The following is a 23887-nucleotide window of genomic DNA, read 5'->3' as shown; positions in this document are numbered from 1 at the left end:
TATTATAATGTTTTTTGTTTTACACTTTATTGGTGGCAGTCGACAGGTGTCAGGATGAGTTCACGTCTGGTATAATTTTTACGAGGGTTTGCAAAAAAAAAAAAAATGTTAGAAATGACGAAGAGCTAAATAAATCATAAGAGTGATAAAAAAAATAAAAGAATAAGAACAATGTGTTGTAATGACATTTTCACCGTAGGAAAGAGAAGTTTAAAAGTTTATTCTTCATCATTTTGTGAATTCTACACCCATAATTTTTTTTTTTTTTGTTTATTTCTCAAGTCGCCTTTTCTTTCGATCATTAAAAGTCGCAGAAAGGACAAGTTGAAGCCTCAGGCGACGTGTATCAAAACGACTGGTTGAGCTTGAGCGCGTAAATCGTTTCACCCCCTTGTTACGGTTGGACTGAAAAGTAAGAGAATGAAAAACAAAAAAAAATATATATATAAGCAATAAAAATTGCAGAGGATCTTGACTGAAGTCAGACAAAAAATCTATACCATGTATATATACATATATATATGTATATATATATATATATATATATATATATATATATATATATATATATATATATATATATATATACATACTTTTTCTTTCTTATATTCTCTCCTGTTTACTCCCACCCGGTCTCTTGGAAATCTTGAACCAGTCGGTCGTAACTAGGTAGATTCGAGACCTGTCTGCAATTGGAACTGACAATATCTGGTCATAAGAATAATGTTGTACAAGAAAGCGAAATAATATGAGAACTAAGTATTACCAACCTGTATTTTAAAACATTAAATCCGTTGTTTGTCTTTATTACTATCAGCCTTCGTCAATTAGTATTTTTATTTTAATGTTCATTCTGTGAATCCAAATTCTTGGTGGGCTTCCTCGTCTGCACCCCAAAGAATAATAGGTTGCTAATGTTAAAAAATAATATGCGAAGATAAATAATAAAAAATTAAAATTCGAAATAAAACAAAGCCGATCTCCAAGGAAAAATAACAAGGTTCTTGTCATTAGGAGTCATTAATACTATACAAGTCTCTGTAATTTTACACTCTTCCGATCGAATACTTACTACACTGTAGTGCTATGTTTTTTCGCTTCTTTCACAAATATTTTTAAATTGGAAAACGTCAAAATTTATAAAAGTGTAAAAACACTATTTATATTGAAAACTCTCAAATTTCGAATTGATTTTTTGTATATACTTCGAATGTAGTCACAGATGATTTATTTATACTCTAACTCCATACCTATTATTTCAATGGAGGAAAATTTTTTTTTGTTACATCGTTCGACTTTAGTAAAATATTCGTAAACCGACCCCGATTTATTCACTGAAATTTTTTTACGTATTGTTAAATATTTGTCATCCATCGATTATTACATAAATCATGACGTATAAATAACATTTCTTTACAAATATATTTCATAATTTACTTTCTGCCGATTCATCGTCCTTGTTTAAAAATTTTTTTTTTTTGTTATATATTTAGAAATTCGATTTAAATTATTGTAATTCGTTTTTGGTAGATATTGAGAATGCAATAATTTCGGATGGAATCGTAAATAAATTTCGGTGACTTTGTCATTCAAATACGTTTCAAAGTAGCCATGTCGTTTGCTACTTCTTTCGTCCGTTAGCATTTTTTATTTTTTATTCTTTTATTTATTTACCCTCTTTTTTTCTCGCATATTTTTATTTCCCAACTTTACTTTCTCGATTTAAAACCACGGTCTGAAATCCTGCAATGCTTTTTTATCGAATCTCACTTACTCTTCAACATTTTCCAAATAAATGCCGCGGGTGAACGAATTCAAATTCAATCCTTGTGAATTTTTCAATGGCCAGCTTTGAATTGACTTATTCATCTTGAAATTTTTATCCAAGGACTTGTTTTTTTTTTTTTTTTATTCTTTAACACTTAAGTTAAAAGTATTCACATGTAAGAATAAATTGCACGTATTTAGAATAACTTGAAAAAAGTATTATCACGAAAAAAAGAAATTGTTTAGATTATTTTTTTAATTCTGTTATTTTTACTGAAGTCATATATATTAGGGTGGTCCGCTTGGAACGACTACTTTTTTTTTTTTCGCTCCCACTGAAAAATATTGTTGTAGACATTGAAAAAAAAATTCTCTGAAAGTTTTAGCTCTTAATTTTAATTCTAAGTACTTTACATTTGATTTTGAAATTTTCCCATTTAAAATACATGGGAAAGTTGGGATTTTTTTTTTAATTCACTATAACTCAGCCGCATTTTAAGTTATCGGGTCGCCGTTTGCGGCATTTTTTAGGTAATTTGATACTCTTCAAAAGTTTCCTTAATAGTTTTACTCGGACTTTAATTGTTTTTTCTGTATCGGTTCTGAAAATAATTTTTTTAATAATAATTTGGGTTTTTAGTTGATATTGACTAAATAACGAAATTTACAGAAAAAGTGCAGATAACAATTTTTTAGGAAATTTTATTCGCTACAAAAAAGGTCCTCTCAGTTAAGTAGCTTAAGTTCTCCGTTCACGTGATATAGGGATTTTAGTAATTTTGTAAATAAAATATTTGTCAAAAATTTTTCCGAATTTCATCAATTTGACCCCTTCTGATTTTAATGACTGGATTAAATTAATGAAAGGAAAATTATTTACTGATTTAAAATTGAAATGAAATAGCATTTCCCGGGAAAAAATGTTTTTATAAAATTTTATAAAATAATATAAAATTTTACACAATTTTATACAATTTTGTAAGATTTTATAAGATTTTACAGCAAAATTTTATAAAAATTCATACAATTTTATAAAATTTTATAATATTTTATACAATTTTATAAAATCTTATAAAATTTTATAAAATCTTCTAAAATTTTATAAAGTAAGATCTGAGTAGGGAACGTAATAAATAAATGTAATTTTATAAAATTGTATGACATTTTATAAAATTGTATAAAATATAACAAAATTTTATAAAGTTTTACACAATTGTATAAAATTATATAAAATTTTATACAATTTTATAAAACTGTACAGCGAAATTTCATAGAATTTCATATAATTTTACATAATTTTATCAAATTTCATAGAATTTTATAAAATTTTAGAAAATTTTATATGGTAAGATCTTAAAAGGGAAGTCATAATTAGATAAAATTTTATATAATTGTACGAAATTTTATAAGATTTTATGAAATTGTATAAACTTTTATACGATTTCATAAAATTATATAAATTTTTATACAATCTTAAAAAATTTTATAAAGTAAGATCTGAGTGAGGGAAGTAATGATTAAATGAAATTTAATATAATTGTATGAAATTTTATAAAGTTTTATCCGATTTCATAAAATTATATAAAATTTTATACAATCTTATACAATTTTATATAATTTTATGAAGTAAGTCCTTAGAAGAGAAGAAATATTTAGATAAAATTTTATAAAATTTTATAAAGTTTTATACGATTTCATAAAATTATATGCGATCTTATAAAATCTTATACAAATTTATACAATTTTACAAAGTAAGATCTCAAAAGGGGAGTAATAATTAGATAAAATTTTATATAATTGTATGAAATTTTATAAAATTTTATAATATTTCATAAAACTTTAGAGAACTTGATGCCACTATTGCATCTAGTGTAGGGTAGCATTTTGTAAAATTTAATAAAATTTCACACAATTTTATAAAGTTTATTACAAATTATTATGAAAATTGTTAGAAATTCGAAGTAAATAGATAAAATTTTCAATGGCCATAAAAAAAAACATTTCATTTTTGCGGGCAAAATATGGTGATAAACAAATATGAAAATTATATTATAAAAAATATAATTGAACCTAAATATATGCAGGGTACCCCCAGAAAAATGTAGAAAAAAAAAAAAAATTCTGAATATTGAATAAGTTTGATTTTATTAAAATTTTTTGTAAGTTATTTACATTAAGAAAAATTATATTTTACACAATTATTGGATGCAAAGGAAGATAAAAAAGTTTTTAATAGTTTTTATCATAATACAAAAGTCTTTAACATTTTTTGACCGGCACTCGATTCTTGAAAAAGTTTAACGAAAAAAATTCAAAATAATGCTCAATTATATTTACAAAAGTAATTTTGGGATGGTTATAATAGATTTAAAAAAAAAAATTTTTTTTATAATATTTTAGAAGTACCTCGTTTTGCCTACCCCCGCCACCCCGTTCTCTTACATATTTATATATATATTACATAATGTGATAATTTTGAATTTAATGTTTTTAAACTTTTATTTTGTCAACTAGCAATTCAAATTAAATCGTCGTTACTCAAGAAAAAGTTCAAAGGTTTCGTCATTAATTCACAAATAAAAATCATGAAAAATCAATAAATTTAATTAATTTTAAAATTTTATGTCCATTAAACAGTCGATAGTTGAATTATTAAGAGGACCTTTTTTGTAGCGAATAAAATTTCCTGAAAAATCGTTATCTGCACTTTTTCCGTAAATTTCGTTATTTAGTTAATATCAACTACAAACCCAAATTATTATTAAAAAAATTATTTTCAGAACCAATATAGAAAAAAAATTAGAGTCCGAGTAAAACTATTAAGGAGACTTTTGAAGAGTATCAAATTACCTAAAAAATGCCGCAAACGGCGACCCGATAACTTAAAATGCGGCTGAGTTATAGAGACTTAAAAGAAAAATCCCAACTTTCCTATGTATTTTAAATGGGAAAACTTCAAAATCAAATGTAAAGTGTTTAGAATTAAAATTAAGAGCTACAACTTTCAGAGAATTTTTTTTTCAATGTCTACAACAATATTTTTCAGTGGGAGCGAAAAAAAAAAAAATAGTCGTTCCAAACGGACCACCCTAATATATATATGTAAAATTTATATGAGTGCCGTGTCACTGTTACATTGTGGTAATTTATAAGTTTCGACCTTTATATGTATTTCATTTATTCAAAGTTTCAAGTAAAAAATTATTCGAGATGAATTCATTTGGGTTCTCATAACATGATTTCATTGAAATTGTTCATCAAACAATTTTTGGCACTACACGCGGAGAAATTAATAGTATAAATTACCCAAAAATAATAGGTAACGGTCAGAAAACTCAATGATATTCTTGAGAATTAGGGGAACCTGGGGCACGAAGGCCCCCCTCAAAAATTAGGTAAAAAACTTTTTTTTTATTGTCCGTCAAGTTATGACCTATATAATGTTTTTATTGTATTTTAGGCCAATATGTGATATGTGGGGCAAAATGGACCACTCGAAAAAAAAATTGTAACAAAAAAATTATTTTTTTTTTATTTTTTGCAAAATTTCGACTGATTCTTCCGAAATAGACGGAAAATAAACTAATTTGACGGTTAAAAGCTACAAAAAGAAAAAAAACGGCTGAAGGGGGCCGTTGTGCCCTAAGCTCCCCTATACTAATATTTTCAGTCATTTTTAAAAAATTTTACTAAAATATGCTCTAGACAACTATTTTTACTATACCACATAATAAACTTTCTGACTTCTCACAAAATCTATTTCTTTATTTTAAGATTCACAACAATAAATCATTAACAAAACGGCCATTAGGCAACCGAAGTGGGTATAGATTTCTCTTCATTTATTTATTAATTTTCAAGCTTTGTCATAAAAGTTATTCAAAAAACGAATTTTTTTAATCATTGTTTCTCAATCGCGATGCCATCAAAATATATATAGAAATCGTCAAAATCTGTAAGTTCCGTAACAGAAATACACTGTAAAAAGAGCGGTGTTAAAAATGGACTCATTTGAACTCCGCCCGGTGTTAAAATAAAATTACACCGGTGTAGGAGGAGTAATTCACCGGTGTTAAAAATACCGGTGTTAAATCAGGGTGACCGGTGTAAAAGCGGAGTAAAATCGGTGTAAAAGCGGGGTAACCGGTGTAAAAACGGAGTAATATCGGTGTAAAAGCGGGGTACCCCAGAGAGGAAAGTACCACGGGCCCAGGCTTGGCCCAGTCTTGGTCCAACTTTTTAGAACCTTGGGCCAGGCTGTAAGCCAGTCTTGGCCCAGTTGTGTTAAAAGTCTGGGATGATAATCTCGGGCCAAGTCTGGTTGCCAGACTTGGCCCATGCTTGGTTGCCAGTCCCGGCCCAGGCTTCGTTGCCAGACTTGGCCCAGGCTTCGAGGAAACGAATAAATTTAATTAAAAAAAAAAATTTATTGTTATTAACCTCGTAGAGTTCATGATCATTAACGTTTAAATTATCGAAGGAAGGTAAATGATGTGAAAAAACTCGGTGAAAATTCTGCTGGACTCTGGACGCGAACTGCCGTCCTTCTGATTGCTAGGCCCGAACGGTAGCTACTGGACGAACCTACCAATGTTGAACTGATACATTTGTATGATCTACTTATATAAACCATAGGTGTAGCCAAACTTGGGTAATCCTACCTTGGCCCAAGTCTGGGTTGCCATCGGACGACCAAGGCAGGGACACCCAGTCTTGGCCCAAGCCCGGGTAATCATTGTAACGGCCAAGGCTAGGTTATACCGTCCTGGCCCAAGCCTGGGTTGTCATTGAATGGCCAAGGCTCGGTTACCCAGACTTGGCCCAAGCCTGGGTAATCATTGTAACGGCCAAGGCTAGGTTACCCAGTCCTGGCCCAAGCATGGATTGCAATTGAATGGCCAAGGTTCGGTTACCCGGTCTTGGCCCAAGCCCGGATAATCATTGTAATGGCCAAAGATAGGTCACCCAGTCTTGGACCAAGTCTGGCTTGCCATTGGATGGCCAGGACTGAGTACCCAATCTTGAGCCAAGCTTGGGCCAATAGAGGTGAGCCAAAGCTAGATTCCCCAGTGCTGGGCCAAGGAGGGCCCTATTGTTCAACTCTGGCAGCTCCTGCATGGGAAATTGCGTCCGCTTGGAGTATTAACTTTAAAGATTATAAAACACAAAAAATGTCAGTTCTGAGTAAGTAAAAATATTCACAAAGTAAAATATTTTAACATCGGTAAAGAATATCTACACCGGCGGCGGCGTTATTTTAACACCGGTCTAGAATATTTACACTGGCAGCGGTGTTATTTTAACACCGGAGAATTTTTTTTAACACCGGTCTAGAATATTTACACCGGCAGCGCCGTTATTTTCACACCGCTTTCGGGGGTAAATTTAACACCGATAATTTTAACACCTACACCGATTGGACTTACCCCGGTGATTTTTTACAGTGTAGAAGCTATTAAAACAAGTTTGAAAATAACTTTAATAAGAATGCACTAAAAGTTTTGGTTTCAGTTATTTATAGATAAAACAACAGAAGATAATTTTTTTCCTAAATTTGAAAAATTTCAAACACCTATAGCAACAGGTGTTTCAATCTTGTTCTAATCTAAACGACCGATTTGGCTGATTTTTGAACGTGTTCAAGCTTTCGAACCATAGTATATTGTACAACTAGTGCGGTAAGTGAGTACGCTCATTTACTCGTGTGGGTAATCGATAACACCGCACGAATTGAACATAATTTTTTTATTATTAATGCAATATGAGTATTATTTTAGTGCTCTCTGTTTTATTCCCCAATTAGCTTTTTGCTGATTCAACTGTTGCCGCGACATTTTTGTGGGTTATACGATAATGTGCATGTGACCAGAAGTAAATTTGCGTACGACAAGTTTACTTGTCACACTCAAATTTACTTGTCGCACGCAGATAATCGTATAACGCACAAAAATTTCATGGAAACAGTTAAATCAGCAAAAAGGTATTTGGCGAACAAAAGAGCGTGCGCTAAGATAGCACTTATATAGCATGAATGATAAAAAAAAATATGTGCCATTCGAATGAAACTTGAGACACTAATAGAAGGATTTCTTAGCATTTAAAAAGCTTTCTCAGTATTTAAGAAATCATTTCTTAATCATCATTTCTTTGTATTTAAGAAATATTTGTTAAATACAAAGAAATAATTTCTTAAATACTAAGAAAAGTTAATTAAAACGTGAATAACTATAAGATAAATACTGAAATATATTGCCTACGCAGGGAAAATTAATATATGAAATTTGTAACGTGAACTTTCATATTTTTCTATTCCTATTAATCTGGCATTTATCAATTTCTTTATAAATTATGTATCAAATTGTAGAGCAAGAGCTAAAGAACAAACTAAACGGAAATAAAGATGCCAAAGAGCAGTGAAGAGTAAAGTTGCGTCAGACTTAAGCATTCTACTAATCGTGTAAAGAGAAATGAAAACGAGTATAGCAGCGGTTTCTCAGAACATCAGCAATACCTTGTGCGCAAAATAAGGGATAGGAAGACATTCAAGAGATACTTACTGTGATCATTCAAACGTGTATACGTTACTAAGTGTTTTTCATTGACATATTCTCACGGATTCGATAACTTCCGTCCACAAGTTCTTGTTCCTTATAGATCAATGACTTTTCCTACCAAATAACAAAAACAAATATATCGTTCAGTTATTTTAACTCAATACAACAAAAAATTTATGCAGTAAATAAAAGAATAAGAATATGTATAATATGTATATGTATATATATATATATATATATATATATATATATATATATATATATATATATATATATATATATATATATATATATATATATATATATATATATATATATATATATATATATATATATTAGACTGATTCAAAAAAATCGACTAATTTTTTTTTTCTTCATTATATCGGAAATATTGTTGGAAATGACGAAAAAAAAATACTGTGAAAGTTTGAGCTCTTAAAGCATTTTATTTCCTACAACTTATCTCAGAGAAAATTTTCGATATTTCTCATAAGTCGTAAGTTATTCGCAATTAACTGGAAATTTAGTATAATTAATTTTGAGCAACAAAATTTAGATTATTAAGAAAATTTTCAGTTAATTGCAAATAACATACGACTTATAAGTGAAATATCGAAAATTTTCTCTGAGATAAGTTGTAGGAAATAAAATGCTCTACAAAAAATGTCCTCTAAAATTTTCGGATAAAGTTGATTGTTGCGTCAAAAAATTTAAAAAATGTGTAAATTTATCGTCAATCTAACTTTAACTTCGAATTACTTTTGAAGAAATAAAAATATCGAAAAATTATAAGAGACCTTTTTTGTAGAGCGTCAAATTTCCCATAAGAGCATGTCTTGAACATTCAAAAGTATTGGTCCCACCGTAAGCTACAAAATTCCAAAGCTTAAAAAATAAATTTTCCCATGTTATTTAAACGGGAAATAGAAAATCGCGATGCGGCAGTTGTTTATATTAATATTAAGAGCTCAAACTTTCACAGTATTTTTTTTTCGTCATTTCCAACAATATTTTCGATATAATGAAGAAAAAAAAAATTAGTCGATTTTTTTGAATCAGTCTATTATATATATATATATATATATATATCATTTAATTAAGTATTATCATGAAATGTAAAATGATAAAGTTAAGCGTGAGAACTACAGAACATTGATGAGGAAGACTAAAGCATTCATGTCGTGTACATATATCAGCATCCTCGCTGTTATATCGTAGGCGGCGGCGCCATTACATTTGCCAAGACGAATAAGAGGACTAGCAATTAGCAATTAAACCAATAACTCTCCAATTGATGATTCCATCAATGGAGTGTCGTTCCCACAGAGGAAACAAGATAAAAAAGTTTAACAAATAAGACTAAACCGGGCCTCTGTTCTTTTTCTGTAATGCCTCCCCCCTTCTGTTTCTCTCCTTTTTTCATGGCTTTTATTCATTATCTTTATTCACTTTAACTTTCATCTAACACTTGCTCTATTTTGTTTTATTTATTTTATTCCTTAATCGTTACGAGAAATTACTTAATTTTTAATGCTAACAAGTTAGTATTAATTAACGCTATTGTTAGTGAATCAATTTAATTACAGTGCAGGAATAATTATACAAAAATAATTGTACAACCATTTTCCTCCGAGTTACAGTATGTTGAAAATCACTTAAAAATTTTGAATTGTTTTAATATTCCGTAATTTTTGTGACTAGTGTAGAATGAAACTCACTAAGACTGCGATTGAATAATTTTTACTAATCCAGATTTTTTTTTAACATGGTGGGATTCAAATTCAAGCCTTGTTAGTATTCCAGTTCGGGAGCAAGCATGTTGACCACTCGGTTTAAAAAACTATTGCAATATCTTGGGATATATTCCAAATATATACCCGATAAAAAATGTTTAGATCCAAGTAAAAATTTACTATGCTTATTTTCAAATTAAATTAATTTTTATGAGTAAAGTTATAAAATTGCGGTTGTTGATTGCAAATGATAACGAACTAAAAAATATATTAATTGTCATTTGTAACACTGTAAAAAATTCAAAGAGTGAATGCGGATTAAATCCGGAGTCAATGCGGAGTGAATGAATTTTTAATTATTCACTCCCCTCGGAGTGAAATTCACTGCGCAGGGGAGTTTTTGTGGAGTAGATAATTTTTTATTAATTTAATCCCTCCGGAGTGAAATTCACTCCGGAGCGGAGTTTTGTAAATATTATTAATAAAATATAACTCCACTCAATAAAATCGAAGTAAAAATTCGCGTATTACATTATTGATCAGCTGATATGTACACACATACGCACATACATATTTAGGCACACAAGCGCACTCGCACACACACGCACACATTTATACACACACGCACACATTTGCACACACGCACACATTTTAACACATGCACACACGCACAAATTTGCACACACGCACACATTTGCACACACGCACGAATTTGCACACATGCACACATTTACACACACGCACACAAACACCTGCACACACCCAAACACACACATGCACGCAAACACACACTCGCACACACACACACACACACACACATTGTTTAGCAGTTTAATATAAATTAGTATAAATTTATTTAAGTATTAAAACTCCGGACCGGAGTGAATTGGGAGTGAAATAAAATCCACGTCACTCCGAGATCACTCCGCTAAAAAAAAACTCCCAATTCACTCCGCATGCAGAGTGATTTTTTTCAAAACTCCGGAACTCCGAGTGGCGGAGTGAATGCGGAGTGAATTCGGATTTAATTTCATTCCGAATTCACTCCGGATTTTTTACAGTGAAATAACTGTAATCGAAAAATTAAAATATTTATTGATTAAAACTTAGTTTACTTCAATAATAGATATTTATTAATCAAAGAAAACTATAATAACAAGTTATTTGAATAATTATTAATTGATTAGTAGATTTTTTCATTCAACGAGAATCAATTATGGAGCATTGATTCACCAACAGTAGCCTAACGTTGCGAACTGATAATCGGCCAGTCATAAGTAGCCATTCATTGGCCAGCCATCGGTAGCGTTGTATGTCTAGCGTTTCCTTTAAAGGGATTACGGGAAGTCATATTCTGATATGAAACCAGCAATGCCATTACATATACACTCAAAAATTTTAATAAAAATTAATTTCGATTTGACTACGCTATCTTGATAAAAAATTGAATGGCTGCTGGTAATTAACCAAGTTTGGCCCATTACGAATTGCCAATGCTTGGCCGAGCGATGGCAGTCAGACATCGGCCAACCTACGGCATTTTTTCCATTAACGGTGACTTTGTATGGGAAGTAAGATATGATACACTCGATATTATATCTTACGTATTAAATGCTACAATGGCAAATAGTAATTTTTTCTCACTCAATAAGAATTTACATTATTAATGTATAAAAAACAGCAATACCTTAACCAAATTTCATTTGATATTATAATTTTTATCATACTCGAGCTATTTTTATACAATGTTTTCAATTATAGTTTTAAAATGATGTGAAATTAAATTTATAATCTTACGAATTGTACTAATCGGTATATAAATTAATAATTTTTGCAAAGTGTATATAAACATAGCTTGAGTCATGAGCGATTTCTCTGTTGTTTTCAAATGAAAATCACTATCTACTCTATGTTAATATTTTTTATGCCATCTAGTGAATTTTATAGAATGAATTAAAACAAAAATAAGTTTTATAGTAATTTATTTTAAATAAATTGTAATATTTAAATTCTACTCTCACAAATTTTATCGACTTAAAATTATAATCCGAAGAGATATTTAAATATTGTTATTTACAGAATGATCGTTCTAAGATGATTGTTGATTTCTCCTATCTTCTATTCAATTATTACTAATCTGCATTATAATTTTTACAAATCGCGAAATTTACAATAGCAATAGTAAGATCAACAAAGAAATGGAAATTTTTATGAAAAATAGTAATTTTTGGTGTTGATTGTAAATTTTTTTTGTCTGAAAGTATTTTTTGACTTACGACTGTAATTATGGATTAATTTTGATATGCCTTTTTTCCGTGTATATGATAAGATCGATTATATAATTTTTACTCCAACACCCGGACGGTTTATTTTAGAATCAATTAGCACCCTATTATCTGCTAGCACGCGATATAAAATGGAAAAATTTAGGTTTACTGTATCTGAATGAATGTGCTTAAGGGGGTGCGACCCCAGTTTTTTATACTACCACCAGTCATATGCATACATATATATACAGGCTATTAGGGGGTGTAACGATCACTGCAACAGGCTGATGAGTTGTAAGTGATCCAGTCAGTACCTCCCTATTTTTTTTTTTTTTTTATCAAGGGGATCCACCATTTTTCTTAAGTTATTTTTTCAATCAAATCACCAATGGAAAATTATACTCTTATATAGTTTTGTCTAACAATACAATAAATTATATTACGATTTAAAGTTAAATAAAAATCATTCTGATATCCTTTTTATCTGAATGATTTAATGTTTTGATAAAATTCATTCGGTTGTTATTGAATATAATAAAATAAAAAATTTCGTTATTTATGAATTTATTATTTAATAAATCTTAAAAAATATTTGATCTATGAACTTATGAATAATAACAGTGACAAAATGATTCCACTTATACGTAGATATTTTCTGTAATACTTGAGCGACAATCTCAATAACAACAATTTATCCATCTATGGAAATTTAAAAGCGGTATACAATTTTTAATAGAGTAATACCGGGAATCGTATGAATCTTTGTAATAACCAGTATATGTATAGAATATATATGAAATAACCATAATGGAGGCTATTGAGATTTGTTGTAGAGAAATAGAAATAAAGATAAGATGCCTCAGGAGTCCTATGTAATTGTCATTTCACAAGAAACCACATCCCTGTCTAGACAACCGTAATTTAAGCTAAAGAATCATGGTAAGGTATCCAATAATAGCAAGGACATCTTTGAGTCATCAGAAAATCACATCCGTAAAAAATTCATTCACGGCTACTCTCTAAAAACGAATTAGTGAAAATCACGTGGCAATCACTAGTTGGCAGTGAATATTCACTTATTGTCAATGAAAAATATACCACTTTTTGAATTAGTGACATATTTTTTTACTAGTAAACAGTGAAAAGTCACCTCTTTCACGATTTCAAATTTAAGAGAATATAAAAGAAAAAAAACAAAAAAGAAAAGAAACCTTATTTACTGTGCATTATATAGAGCAAAGAATAAATTGAATATTATTGTCACTAGTCATCACCAGAGATCGATTATAAAATAGAAATTTAGATAAATTAATGCCAACAATTAATCAAAAATTAAAAATATTGGAGTTTTTATGGTAGTGTGAGAATAACAATGAAAAAAATCTGGGCAACGTTTAGCCCTGCGGGCCAGCCCCCAAACTTCCCACTGTTTTCAAGCTATTTGAGATTGAAAACATTATTTTGAATAAATTTTCCAGCTTAAAAAAAGTTATGTATTGCATTGAACTACGATAATTAAAAAAATCTTATAAAATTGATAACATGAATCTTTTAATTTTTGTCTACAATCATTCTCGAAATAACGTATAGATTCAGGCAGGACTGAATCTAAATAATCCCGGTAAAAGGGAAAAGAGTTTTGAATTAGATCATAACCTCGAAATGAAAAATATCTGAAAAAAGTTTGGAGGACAGTAATTTCTTCAATGTTTTGTTGACGATAGAATCTAAACTAAGGAGCCGATTGTTATGAATTATGCAGTGATAAAAATAGATCGTAAAGGTGAGGATCTGGTATAATTTTTAAAACATTCAGTACATTATATTATGACAAATCTAGGGAAAAGTTAGTATATTTACCGTTAAGTTCTCAAAATCGATGAGAAGACTATTATTTTTATGAGCTTGGCAGTAAAATGAAAATAACTAGAAAGCAATGCGGAATTTATGGTTCATTAGTTTCAAAAATCAGAAGAAAAAAAAATTTTTTTCCAGTGTTATTCTTATGGGAAATCGAAAAGTTTTGAGCCTGGTTCCGAAAAAAAAAGTTTTTGTTTTTTTTGAAACGCTCCAATATATATATGTAATATATCGCGCCTTGTTGCGACGATAGCGGCCACAATTTTTAACGGATCTTAATGAAACTTGGCACACTTATTCTATGAACGATTATCACGGTTAAGTTCGAAGATGAGCAAAATCGGTCAACTAGTTTAGAAATGGTGGACATTTGAAGTTCGAAAAATAACGAAAAATCCCACTTTTTAGGCTTTTTTCGTAAATAACTTTTTAACGGATATATCTATCCTTATTATGTAAAAAAGAACTTAGAAATAGCTATATTTCCCTTTTTTATTTTGTGTTTTACGATAATTGTCCCATTTTTAATAAGGGTTTGAAGTCACATAATTGACTCATGTGTTATGGTGATAATGTCATTGTTTATATCTTTGAAAATTTTTGATGGGTTATTATTAAATTATATATACTTGGATAGCTAGACGACACCAGAATACTTGTAATCCTAATGTTAACGGCTTGATTGAAGTGAGAAATCTACTTCCATTTCAGATGCCGAATGGCCTTTTTTTTAAGTTCTACAGGCTATTCAACTTTAACATTAATCGATCGTGTTGTTCCAAAGATATTCAGAAAAAAAACATTTTTTTTTAATTTTTTTTTTTTAACAATATCTCTCGAATGAATCAACCGTTTGAGTTGATTCTTGTAGCGATTGGAGTGTTCTTCCAAGATCTATAGCTGGTTCGATTTTGAAATCGATCGATAAAGTCGTTGCAAAGACATTAAAGAGAAAAAAAACATTTTTTACCATTTCTTTTAATAACGATATTTTTCAAACGAATAAACCGATTGAGATCTCTCTAAAAACAAGTGTATTAATTCAACACACATGAGATATGTTCCATGTTTAAGGTCATAAATAAAACTACAGTTTTTTGCAGTCAGTTAATAGTATATTGCATAGTTAGGATACTAAGATAGTCTTTACGTGACAAGGGCAATGTTTTCAGCACGAGTCGTAGGGTCGTGGCCTCGCCACGTAAAGACTATCTTAGTATCCTACTATGCACTTTGTTTTATTCAACACCCCGACTAGAATTTTTCATAAGGGCCTGACGAGGTCCTTATCGGGTTAACCTTATTTCAAATAAGGTCCCGATCAGGGTATCCTGACGAGGATCTTGATACAGATGTAACGCATAAGACCCATGAGGTCCTTATCGGGATTGCCTTATCAGGACCTTACCAGGATATCCTCATCAAATCCTTATCAGTATTACCTTGTTAGTAATTATTTTAAAAAAAATATTAAATTGCAAAAAGAAAATAAGAGAATTTTAATTCGATCGAGAACGTTATCTATTGTATTGAGAGCATTAATTAGAGGGAGTAAACATATTTATTATTGATGAAAAAATCCCGATAACTGCTGGGCTCGAACCTGCGTCCTTTCGATTCAAAGTCCTCGATGCTATCCACTCAAGTTGACCCGATGGCAAATAAATTTTTTTTGAATAAGAATATCCTGACGAGGCCCTGATCAGGAACTCGTCAGGTTAACCCGATGGCAAATAACTTTTTTTTTTAATAGGAATATCCTGACGAGGCCCTGATCAGGAACTCGTCAGGTTGACCCGATGGCAAATAAGTTCTTTTTTAATAGAGATATCCTGACGAGGTCCTGATCAGGAACTTGTCAGGTTGACCCGATGGCAAATAAATTTTTTTTGAATAAGAATATCCTGACGAGGTCCTGACAAGGAACTTGTCAGGTTTGCCCTAATAAGGCAAACCTTATATTAACCTGATAAGGTCCTTATGGTACTTCAGGCAAATCAGGAAGAAATTCTAGTCGGGACACTGCAAATCCAAGTGTTTAACTCAGTGTGTTAAAATAAAACACGTTAGTGTTTTCTGCAACTTAAGCGCTTAGAATTAAAACGGTATAAACGTTTAAACAATCGCATGAATCATTACAAGTGTTTTAAATGTTCACGTAACGCACTAAAGTGTTTAATCCGAAAACGTTTTATCCGTTAAAGAAAAAAAACACTTCTACCTGTTTTATCATAAAGCGCTTACTATTACATTAAACGTTTAAAAAAACATCGAGTGTTTTAAATTAAATCAGATATTCCGGAATTAAACACTTTTTCAGAAAAAACGTTTAATCTAAAAAACATGTATATTATAAAACGCTTAAATTTCTTAAACAGTTTAAAAAAATTCTACCAATTTTGTCAATCGACAAATGATACAAATCACAATTTCAAAATATAGAAGTGTAATACTGCCCTGTCATGACAAAACGACGTATCTCAAAAATTATAGTTTCAAGAAAATAGCGTTTAAAGTTTTAACAGAATTTGAGTACAATTTAACAGAAAAATTAATTTCTGTTATGACAAAACAACGTATCTCGAGATACGTTTTTTGTATCGTAAGAAACTAATGCTTGTTTTGATAAATAGACGAAATTGTTATGACAAAACGCTGTAACTCGAAGAATTAAATTTCCAATGCAAAAAAGATACGTTTTTTTTTCATTTCTTTTATACGCACATTTGATCAATATTATTGGCATAATTAATTAAATTAGTAAAATTTTGATGATACCCTATTATTAAGTGACACTAAATAAACCTTTTTAGCTTTGTTACGACAAAACAGTGTATCTCGAGATACATCGTTTTGTCATAACAGGGCAGAATAATTGTCAAATATATTTATGCATTACGATATAGATGTATCAAAACGTATTTTTTTGTATTAAAAATAAAATTTTACAAATGATTGAACTCGGTTCATATCATGATAATGCCAAGCTCGTAAAAATAATAGTCTTCTACTCTATTCTGAGAACTCAAGATTAAAATGAAAATAACTAGAAAACAATGCGGAATTTGAATGAACTTTATTTCAACTAATTTGTAGGGAATAAAATTGTCTATAAAAAAGATCTTATGACATTTTTTGATGTCTGATAGTTTTGCTGGAAAAGTAAAAAGATCTGGAAATTTATTATAGCTTTGACTTCCATCTCCGATAACTTTCGAATAGATGGATTTATCAAAAAATGATAAGAAACCTTTATTGTAGAACGTTAAATTCTCTACAAGAATATGCTATGAACTCATTCATATGATGTGCGAATGCCGAGCTAGAAAAATAAACAAATAAAAAATTTTTTTTCCCATGTTATTTAAATGGGAAATGGAGAATTGCAAATAGGCATCCTTAATATTAACATTAAGAGCTGAAATTTTGATAGAATTTTCTTTTCATCATCTCAAACAATATTTTCACTGTAACTAAAGAAAAAAAAAATAGTCACTTTTTTTGGCCCACCCTACTGTTCATGTATATAATATATGAGGCCATATATTACTAAATGTACTATCATATATGCTAATGTATGATCCGCATCTTTACGATGCGCGCGCACAGGGGCTGCACGAAAACTAAATGTTGAAGTTGCTACATACACAACACGTGTTTTAAAAGTGCGAATTTTATATGTGCTTAATAATTATATTCAGTATACTGAATCACTATAGTGATTTAAATTGAACATTTTGATAAATATTATTTACTACTTATTTGTAAATATTAGTGAAGAAAATTGTGCTTATAAACTTTTTCAAGTGCTGCAATATAATTGAGGTGAACTATCCGTATGTATTATTTATTGATATAAATTATTATATTATTATTTAATCTAATTTCTACTAAATATTATTAAATTATTAATTTTAAATATTTATTATTAATTATTTAATATTTAAAAAATAAATATACAAAGTATAAAAATATATTCAAATATACGTAAGATGTAACCTGTAAAAAACGTAACGTTGTACAGTTAAGGAAAAATAAATAAATATTTAAAAAGTAAATCAATAAATTTGACCCAAAATTTGTGATAAAAATTACAATGGAATATTAAATTTAAATAATAAATATTTAAAATTAATAATCTAATAATATTTTGTATAAAGTACATATATAATATATATTTATTATTATCTAAATTTAATATTTTTTATAGATTATTAAATATTAAATTTAGAAAATAATAAACATTTTTAAAATAATTAAAAAATTTAATAAAAAAATGTTAAATAATAATGAAAACTGAATATTTAATTAAATTATTAATTTTTTATATTAAATTCTCTACAATAAAATTTGCTCATCAACCTAAGATTCTGTAATTGTAGATTTTATGACTATATTAATGGTTCTATTCAATTTCCATTCCAGTTCTTAAGATAGATAAAACAAATGCGGAAATTTGTAAGGACTGTCACAATTGGAAGATGCTATGGCAGTAATATGGACATAATTTAAAAATAACATTCGAACAATATAATAAAATTTATGTTACACTTAATGGAAGAAAATAAATATTTATTTATTTAATTTTTCCAATTTTCACTAATTTTTACCAAATGTGTTGCCGATATTTTTCTAGTTCTTTTATTATTTTATTGAAATTAATTATTTGTATTATACTGTATATTTTCAGATTCTGAATGATTTTTGTAACTCAATAAATAACCAGTTATTTTAAAGTTACTTCTATGGTTTCTAATTTTTTTCAAGTGTAAACATTTTTTAGAGCTTTTTTTTTGGATAAAAATACATATATATTTTTAATTTATACTAAATTCCATTTCTATTTTTATGCTGAATGTGTGATGCAATAATTATCTGAATCTTCTGATAATAAAAATATGATTCCAGGATATGACAACAATCAATAACGACCTATATTCATAGGCAACTATTATTTTTAATATAAGAAATATTATTATAATAATTTCATTGATTGTACTTCAATGGAAAAATTATTATATTTATTTGAAAAATATTTATACACTAATGAAAAAATTAAAGGGTAAAAAAAAAATTCCAAATTTTTGGGCGATTTTCAACAGGCCCTAACTTTGAGAGAAATGGTCGTACAAGAAATAAAAAAAAAGGAAATTGTAGCTCCAAGTGTCTACTTTTTGGATCAGAACTTCAAAATATTTTAGCGTCAGCAGTTTTAGAGTAATATTAGAAAAACCAGCGACAAAAAAATTTTCAAATTTAAAAAATTTTTTTTTTTTGGTCTTCGGGCGTGGAAAAATTTTTTTTTGCTTTACCACTATCAGGATCGGATACCTTTATTATTCAGCTTTAATTTCTTTTTTTATGGACCTTGATACGTCCACTTCTCGCCGAGATATCGGTCTTCAAATGGAAAAGGATCCATTTGTCTTTGATTATCGATATCTCAAAAACCAATGATCGCACACAAAGATAATGGTGGGTTTTAAAAACTTGAACGCGAAATCTGTGGTTGTTTAGCAAAACCGTGCACCCACAAAATGACAGCAAACCATCGACTTTAAAATTCAGAATTCATATTAAATTGATTTAAAATTCACTCGGGGTTTTTAATTATTAATTTAAATACTCTACATACGATGAATTGAAGTATAACCATATTCATTGTACTAGCCGTTCAACATAGATTTTGACAAAGAACTATAAGTCGCTCAATGAGTTCTTATGATGTTTAATAGATGGAGCCTAGTCGAAAATCTTGAGACGCGTAATGGAATTTCATTATAACACTCACTTTTTGCAGCGCTAATGGAAAACAAGAAAATTCACTTTGACTTTCTTTAACTTGATTGCACCGGTCGATAAATAGCCGTTTAGGTATTGCAACGCAGACGTCATAAAGCGCGCGAATCAGGGCTGCGCTGAATAAAATACGTTTCATGATTTGTTAAACATCTATAGATTGCCTATGACCTTTCAATGTTATTTGGCAAGTGTGTTAATTTCGACTACACATGGTTTTCGAGTGATGGTTTTTGCGGCAATCGACGCATTTTGTTACACTCTAGAGCCATTTAGACTTTAGAATTGATTGATCGAGTTATTTCAGAAATATTTGAAAAAAAAACGTTTTTTGCCATTTCTTTCTCCAACGGTTCCTCTCGAACGAATTGACTGATCGGGTAGTTTTTGCAGCAATCGTCGCGGGTTATCAAGTTGTAAAGCAGATTAGATTTTAGAATTGATTTATCAAGTCGTTCCTCGGAAATTTCGAGAAGTCAAATAAAAAAATTATTTTCTTTTTCGTATTTGTTAATTATTTCAGAGTCTATTCGATTGAATGATCTAAAATTCAGAAGAAAGTTGATGGCTAACAGGCTTTTTTGATTGCCGCAAAAACCATTTAAATCAGTTCATTCATTAAAAAGTTATAAAAACGTTACACACATGCATACATACCCCCCCCCCCTCACAAACACATACACACACACTCGGACATCATTCTGACGTCAAATTCTGATGAGATTTCGATTTTCGAAATTCGGGGGGAATGCAATAACTTCTTGAATGCTTCGAAAATCATCGATTTTCGTAGCGAGAAGTTAAAAGTCCTGTTTCCTCTTGATAAGCCAGAGGGTATTTCACACTCGGCCAAATTTTGTATCGTAGAGAACGGTAATGTAGCGTTATTTAAGTTGGTTACCAACCCTTCACATTGATATATACACCAGTAGCTAGAGAATCTTAACAGCCTTGAGTTCATTGTAAGACCACACTTTTAAAAAACCGGGGTGCTCGTCGTCCCGTGAAAACACCGCGGGGGCGGTGACACTCATAAAATAGTAAACCAACCCCATTTGCCGTTTGAAACACCGTTACATATAGGGTGTGAGCGAGTCCTGATTCTTCACTTTTGATTTTCAGCCTCGGGGCATTGTGTTTATGGATAACAAATTTTAACAGAACATCTAAAGAAAATAAGATAGGGTAAAGTTTCGTTGATGTATTAAATAAGTCAGTTTAAATTTCTAAATCATGATGAAAAAGTTCTTACTTATTCTTATAATTTTGCAGACATAATAACAATTTAATTTATACGATTAGATACTTCATGTTTCTTTTTTTTCGTAAAAAAGTTAATTAATTAATTAAATAAGCGTTTGAGGTGGTGCTCTACTCTTAATATGTCAAGGCCAAACCATTTCCTGGCCTTAAAATGATTCTATTAGGTTCATATTTCATCCATACGTTAATATGAGTATACGTATATCAAGGAAAGACTTGAGAAAACTTATTTTATGTTTCTTAGAAGACATTCGTTCTGCAATTTTGAAGAACAAAACAGTTTAAACAAAATTTTACTTAGACGTCCGGATGTCCGTACGTATGGATTTTTTGTGTTTTTGTATTTAATCATAATAACGGCCGAAAAAATCATCGTATTGAGAGCAAGTTTTTTAATTATCTTCAGAGTTTTGATATTGATCCTTTTTATTTTTACTAATGTGATCCATATCGTTTTTTTTTCTTATAATTAATTAAAAGTAATGACCGGCGGTAAATTTTTGAATATAACTCACTATATTTCCCTTTTTTTTCACTGGTGCTTTCTTTGATGGATATTTTTGCAAGCCTCATTTTGCCCTCCTCAAACGCGAAGCGGAGAGATTAAACTGTATATTTTTTTTTTATATGTATAAATTTATTCTGTTATTGGCCTTTTATAGGTGCTGCACTCAGGCTGCTTTTTTGCACACCTTTTTTTAAATTCTTTTTATTTTTTTTTCCGTTAAATGTTGACATAAACAGTGGCATGATAGTAGGAAAAAAATTTGAAACTGAGGCAAAAACTGTTGACGACATTGAGCAGAGCATTTAAATTAAATTGATTTATTATTTCGATATTTAAATAATTTATTTTATTTTAAATATTATTTAAAACCACTTTTTTGATCAAGTTGAAAAGAATTGTCGACATTGTACCGTCAAAGAATATTTCGTGCTAATATAAAAATAAATTGATTGATGAAAATATATTATATGAGTGTTTGAGGTGCGCTCTTTTGGATTTTCCAAATTTTTATGTTTATTATTCAAATTATTGGTAACGTGACATAGGTTATAATATTAATAATAAAAACAAAGGAGTAAGTAAAGGCAGAAAAAGTCAGTCAGTTATTTCAGGGTCAGTATAGCGTGAAAATAGAATGTAAAGTGTTCGCTGACCCTCAATGGTATTTTCTAAAATAGCTCTGAATAACGTTGGGGTGCGCATCTTGGACACGGGGTTGATTTGACGTCATATGACGTGCCAGCCACGTGACTATTTTACTAAAATGACAATCACTGGCTTGTGCTACGCCGGACGAATGTTAAATATAGGATATTCAAATAATCTCCGTGTTCCACTCACCAGATTCGCACACACTTTTTGTCGTTCCGTATGCATCGACTGTTACATGAGAATATGGAAAACGAATCCGATCGATACCCACTACATATATTTTATAATCTTACATTCATGCTATTGCATTCAGTACAAGCTCGAGTATATTTATAAGCTTTCATTTTTATTTAAGTACAAAAATAAATAAACGTATATATATCAAATAAATAAAAATATCAACTTTTTGATAAATATATTATCTAAAGGCATCGGATATTTCGTAGTCAATGAATTCAATATATATTCAGTGACCAGCATGTACGTATATACTTAAAACTAGACTTGACCATAGATCAGTGTGAGTTTCAGCGCAAATTTCGAATAGACCCAACGTGCCTGACTACCTTTCCTTTATCGGAAACGCCTTCTTTTACATGCATAGTCTTATTTCCTTATCATATATTAACGATGGAACGGTGAAAAAGAAAAGATTTACTGTTTCTTCATCATTAATCCAATAATTAAATTTTTTATTTTGGAGTTGTATGATTCGTTTTTTTTTACGTATAGCCGTCTTTTTTAATACCAACTAAGATAGCACAGTTACTGTTTCTATAATAAAAATCCAGTATATATTATGATCACATGATCGTTTTTATTGTACCAACGTAATAGTAGCTATTATGTTAAAACAGTGAATATTGTAGTTTTTATTCTTCCATTTGTAATTTAATCATATGAAATAGTTATTTTTACACATGTTGAAATTAAAAATTGTTTAATATCAATATCAGTTTCAGTTTACTTCCTAAATGCTAATTATTCCTAAATTTTGAGTTCTAATTTTTGTCCGGGTAATTTAAAATAACAAAAGACACTTAATAATTTTTTCTGTAAAGTTTACTCCGAATGATAGTTTTATTTATATATTCATACAAAAATTCTTTGCTTAGTGAAATATGAGAAGTAAAAATTATTTATATCATATATTGTTTTTAATATATATTAATATAATTATAATTAACATTATTAATAATTTATTGATGATTATGTCTAAAAAGTTAATTGAAATTACTTTGCTCACAAAAAGCTCTCTTTTTATTTCATACGCGGAATGAATCGTTTTTTAAGCCCCGGAACTCCAAGTGACGAAATGAATCCAGACTAAAAAATAACTTTGAATCCACTCCCGATTTTTTACAGTGAACAAACTCTTCTAGAATACCTTTTAAGTAAACACATGTTTATCAGAAAAATATTTGCAAAAAAATTAAATGTTGTATATTTACATATTTTAAATATTACGTAGAAATAAAATATATA

At 29.5% G+C, this 23887-nt stretch overlaps 1 protein-coding gene across 2 annotated transcripts in view; it reads left to right on the top strand.

The window, feature by feature from the left end:
• LOC130667696 (POU domain, class 2, transcription factor 3-like) overlaps positions 1–23887 on the top strand; it is a 270847-nt gene that overhangs the window by 202511 nt on the left and 44449 nt on the right. The window lies entirely within an intron of this gene.

The sequence above is a fragment of the Microplitis mediator genome, chromosome 5, assembly GCF_029852145.1.
Source record: "Microplitis mediator isolate UGA2020A chromosome 5, iyMicMedi2.1, whole genome shotgun sequence".
Classification (NCBI taxonomy): domain Eukaryota; kingdom Metazoa; phylum Arthropoda; class Insecta; order Hymenoptera; family Braconidae; genus Microplitis; species Microplitis mediator.
The sequence above is the reverse complement of the archived record's forward strand: the minus strand, read 5'-3'. Positions and strand labels throughout refer to the sequence as shown.